Genomic DNA, 6,000 nt, shown 5'->3' on the forward strand with positions numbered 1-6,000 from the left:
GTACGCAAGTATAAACACCATGGGACCACGCAGCCGTCACATCGCTCAGGAAGGAGACGCGTTCTGTCTCCTAGAGAAGAACATACTTTGGTGGGTGAAAAGTGCAAATCAATCCCAGAACAACAGCAAAGGACCCTGTGAAGATGCTGGAGGAAACAGGTACAAAAGTATCTATTTCCACAGTAAAACGAGTCCTATATCGACATAACCTGAAAGGCCGCTCAGCAAGGAAGAAGCCACTGCTCCAAAACCGCCATAAAATGGCCAGACTACGGTTTTCAACTGCACATGGGGAGAAAGATCGTACTTTTTGGAGAAATGTCCTCTGGTCTGATGAAACAACAATATAACTGTTTGGCCATAACGACCATCGTTATGTTTGGTGGAAAAAGGGGGATGCTTGCAAGCCGAAGAACACCATCCCAACCGTGAAGCACTGGGGTGGCAGCATCATGTTGTGGGGGTGCTTTGCTGCAGGAGGGACTGGTGCACTTCACAAAATAGATGGCATCACGAGGTAAGGAAAATTATGTGGATAAATTGAAGCAACATCTCAAGACATCAGTCAGGAAGTTAAAGCTTGGTCGCAAATGGGTCTTCCAAATGGACAATGATCCCAAGCATACTTCCAAAGTTGTGGCAAAATGGCTTAAGGACAACTAAGTCAAGGTATTGGAGTGGCCATCACAAAGCCCTGACCTCAGTCCTATAGAAAATTTGTGGGCAGAACTGAAAAAGCGTGTGCAAGCAAGGAGGCAAACCAACCTGACTCAGTTACACCAGCTCTGTCAGGAGGAATGGGCCAAAATTCACCCAACTTATTGTGGGAAGCTTCTGGAAGGCTACCCAAAATGTTTGACCCAAGTTAAACAATTTAAAGGCAATGCTACCAAATACTAATTGAGTGTATGTGAACTTCTGACCCACTGGGAATGTGATGAAAGAAATAAAAGCTGAAATAAAGATTTCTTTCTACTATTATTCTGATTTAAGACAGGGAATTTTTACTAGGATTAAATAAAAGGAATTGTGAAAAACTGAGTTTAAATGTATTTGGCTAAGGTGTATGTAAACTTCAGACTTCAACTGTATTTGATAGAGCAGTCTGACTGAGCGATGGTAGGCAGCAGCAAGCTCGTAAGCATTCATTCAAACAGTACTTTCCTGCGTTTGCCAGCAGCTCTTCGCAATGCTTGAAGCACAGCGCTGTTTATGACTTCAAGCCTAGAGATTAGGCTGGCAATACTATAGTGCCTATAAGAATATCCAATAGTCAAAGGTATATGAAATACAAATGGTATAGAGAGAAGTAGTCCTATAATTCCTATAATAATGACAACCTAAAACTTCTTAACTGGGAACATTGAAGACTCATGTTTAAAGGAACCACCAGCTTTCATATGTTCTGAGCAAGGAACTTAAATGTTAGCTTTTTTACATGGCACATATTGCACTTTTACTTTCTTCTCCAACACTGTGTTTTTGCATTATATGAACCAAATTGAACATGTTTCATTATTTATTTGAGACTAAATTTATTTTATTTATGTATTATATTAAGTTAAAATAAAAGTGTTCATTCAGTATTGTTGTATTTGTCATTATTACAAATATATATATTTTAAAAAATTGGCCGATTAATCGGTATTGGCTTTTTTTGGTCCTCCAATAATCGGTATCGGTATCGGCGTTGAAAAATCATAATCAGTCGACCTCTAGTTGAGAGATTTTATAGGTACACTGGGACTGTCACTCTCACTCACAGCAATCAATAACCTCTCACCTCTCCCATCTGATAACAGAGTGTGCGTGTCTACGTGCATGTGTGTGTTTTTAGTAATAGTTTATGGGAGAAGAATATTGCTCATTGTTCAAGTTGTTTTTGGTTTCAGTTTTCCTCCCAGAAAAAGAAACATTATTACAAAGTTGCAGACGGTGGAGATTTTAAGCTATGCACCTAGTGATGCCAAACTATGCACAACCAACTACCCGGAATGGAAGCAAAACAAGTCTACACTCTCCAGCTCCCCACACCTACACAGACTTAACAGAGAGAGTGTTTTCTGAATATTATCCACACAGTGGTCACTTTGTGTGCTGCTGGCTGCTGGCTGGCACTCTCAGGCCTCATGGTACTTCATGTTTCCAGCCTGAGCAGAACAGCTAGTCTTTGTGTGGCCGCAACATTTGCTTCATTGTCAGAGCAGATGCATGTAGTTAGTGACATTTTTTTATTGTCTTCATTGAAGAAAAGCTGCATGTTCCATAGGAGACGGTCGTCAACACAAACACACAGAGACCCATAGTATTGTTTCTGTCATAAAAAGAAAGACCAACCTCAGAACAAGCCTAAAGCACAGAAACACATATAGAATGCCTTGAAAAGTCCCCAAACAAACACAGAAATGCATTCAGACAAAGACATGGTGTATTACGGCCCTAAGCGCTGGTGGGCAACATTTATAAAGGAACACAGCCCTGGAGAGTCCCCCAAGCGAAGCCTTCGCCTTGCTGCACTCTCAGCTCCGCTAGTACCAGCTGGCAGCCTGACTCCTGTGTTTCTGCTTAGCTCTTCCAATACTGCTCTAGTTTTACTCATTTCAAAAGGGGTTTCTGTTCTGTAGTGGAGAAACTACGGGACCTCTGTGGGATGCTTTAACAGCTTCTAAACAGCTCTCCTTTTTTTAGCCTGCCGTGCCGTGGGTTGATTTCCCAGAAAGGGAAAATCATTGAAAGACTGGATCTCACACGGCTGCTTCCAAGGGTGTCTGGACAGCACAGGTCGCTACTCGCTACACTACAGCAGGCGTGACTCACTACGCCTCTCATACATGCGAGCAGACACACACACGCGCACGGACACACACACAAACACACACACACACACACATAAACACCTATACTTGCAAACACATAGCGAGTGACTTACAAACAACCACCTGTGTTGTAGGTCACTTTATGAAGACAGACTATTTCTGTACATTATTGTTTAATGTAAAGTAATAAAAGTATTTTACAGAACACACGTGCCGGCTAATACATGCCTAGGGTTCCGCCTTCTCGCTCCCGTACTCAACTCTGAGCCGTGACATTACTGTCTCATACGTCACTGCTCAACATTAACATTACACCAGATCTAGGGCGGCAGGTAGCCTAGTGGTCAGAGTGTTGGGCCAGTAAGAGAAATGGTTTGAATGGTTTGAATACCCTGAGCCGACAAGGTGAAAAACCTGTCGATGTGCCTTTGAGCAAGGCACTTAACCCTAATTACTCCAGGGTCGCCCTGTAAAAAACTGTGGCTGACCCTGTGGCTGACCCTGTAAAACAATACATTGCACTGCATCTATCTGGTGTATGTGAAATAATAATAATGGATCTCCCTTTCTGGAGAACAAAAAACGACCTTTCTTTCAGCAGGTCATAAGGGGATTATTCTGCCCTTGTAAAATGAACCTCTTCCTAGTCTGGCTTTTCACTAAAGCTCAGTGTACAGCGCCTTCAGAAAGTATTCACAACCCTTGACCTTTTTCCACATTTTGTTGTGTTACAGCCTGAATTTAAAATGGATTAAATTGAGATTGTTTTGTCACCGGCCTCCACACATTACTCCATAATGTCAAAGTGAAATTGTTTTTCAATGTTTTTTTTGTTTTTTTTTAAGCAGTAAAACATGTCTTAACAAGTCACATAATATGTTTCATGGACTCTGTGTGCAATAATTGTGTAATAGTGTTTTGAATGACTACTTCATCTCTGTACCCCACACATACAATTATCTGTAAGGTCCCTCAGTCGAGCAGTTAATTTCAAACACAGATTCAACCACAAAAGACCAGGGAGGTTTTCTAGTGCCTCACAAATGCCTTTGCAACAAGGCACTAAATGTGGCAAAGCAATTTTTTGTTTCTGAATAAAAAGTGTTATGTTTGGGGTAAATCCAATACAACACATTACTGAGTACCACTCTCTATATTTTCAAGCATAGTGGTGGCTGCATAATGTTATGGGTATTATTATAATCGTTAGGGACTGGGGAGTTTTTCAGGATAAAAAATACATGGAATGGAGCTAAGCACAGGCAAAATCCTAGATGATAACCTGGTTCAGTCTGCTTTTCACCAGACATTGGGAGATTAATTAACTTTTCAGCAGGACAATAACCTAAAACACACATTAAAAAACTACACTGGAGTTGCCTATCAAGAAGTCAATGAATGTTCCTTAGTGGCCGAGTTTTGACTTAAATCTGCTTGAACATCTATGGTAAGACTTGAAAATGGTTGTCTAGCAATTATCAACAACCAATTTGACAGAGCTTGATGAATTTTGAAAATAATAATGGGCAAATATTGTACAATCCAGGTGTGCAAAGCTTTTAGAGACGTACCCAGAAAGACTCACAGCTGTAATTGCTGCCAAATGTGATTCTAACATGTATAGACTCAGGGGTGTGAATACTTATATCTGTATTTCATTTCAATAAATTAACCAAAAAAAGCAACAACATATTTTCACTTTGTCAAAATGGGGTATTGTGTGTAGATGACACAACAAAATGTGGAAAAAGTCAAGGGGTATTAATACTTTCTGAAAGCACTGTATCAGGTGAACATTACACAATTATTTTCTTTGACAAACTCTTTCTGTTGAACTGTCCTCAGCATTTTTTACTTTTATACCCAACTTTCTCAGTCAAAGACTCAGTCCTTTTGCTTTTATCACTTCTTTGCCTGATCTTGTTCTCACAGCGATGAATGTGACCTGGCAGTTCACAGAGGTAGACATCTGAGTCTGCCTGGGAAGGGTAGGTATGTCCTCCTCAGGTAGATGCAACTGTTGGCTGTCTTCACAGTTGTTCTTTGTAGCAGGGATAGGCACCAAATTATGTCGGTTTCTCCTGAGTGTGCCTTGTGGCCCTCTGACAAGGTAATAGCAGGGATTGTGATGTGCAGATGTCTCTGTGCTTTCGCGTCAGTGATCCACACATTGTCTCCTGGTGACAGTCTGGAAAGGTAGCATTTTGAGTCCATCCACCTCTTCTCTCTTTCCCTGAATTGAACTTTTCTGACATCTGGAAGTACTGGTTCCAACGTGGCTGGAAAGGTAAGTAAGGCAGTGCGTAGGCGACGCCCCGTAAGAAGTTCTGTTGGACTGTATCCATTGCTATATCTCAGCTATGCCGTGGAGGGCAAACAATGATTTCAAATGTACAATGACATGCGGACCTTGACGGGATGAGCTCTCTGAAAGTAGTAAGTGGCGCTAAATATGAATAGGTCTGCATCAAGTTTCTGCCAAGGTCAATCTGGTAGTGTGGTTGGCATGATTGGCTCTCTCACATTTGTTCTCTCCTTGACACACACCCTGCAGTTCAATACTAACTCGCTTCACTGACTGCTAAGCCCTGGCCACAATACTGATTGTCCAGCACGTTCCCTGCATTTGACTACTCCCTGGTGTCCCTCATGTATTTTCTCGTTGTGGATGTCCCACACCATTTCTCATTGCAGATGGTATTACTAACCTAGTGCACCTTTACAGAGGACCCTCATGCACAGTCAACAGAGCTGTCTCAGTCCAGTAGTGCTTTAGTGTCCTGTCCAGTCTGCAGGGGTCCGGCCATCCCTCTATGCAGTGTCTCATCACTTCTGAGCAGACGCTCTCGGCGCCGAGCTGCTCCCTGAGCTCCCTCAAATAGTGATCACTTGCCGGTAAGTTCTCAATTAATGTGTTGACGTAGATGTTTGTATCTTCTATCAGTTCCCCATCAGCTCCCACTGCTCAGCACAGGTGCGCATGAGAGCGTATTGGCTGTGGTTAGGCTCTTTCCTGGGACATGAGTGATAAAGTAAGAATAGCTCATGAGCCACATTCTGAATCTCTGGATTCTCGGTGGAAGTGTATCCTCCCAGTGAGTTTACAAGTGGCTTATTGTCAGTTTCAAACTCGAAGTGTCGTCCTATGATGAAGTCACTGAAGGCCCAAGTCAGGGCTAACGCC

The sequence above is a fragment of the Salvelinus namaycush genome, chromosome 31, assembly GCF_016432855.1.
Source record: "Salvelinus namaycush isolate Seneca chromosome 31, SaNama_1.0, whole genome shotgun sequence".
NCBI lineage: Eukaryota > Metazoa > Chordata > Actinopteri > Salmoniformes > Salmonidae > Salvelinus > Salvelinus namaycush.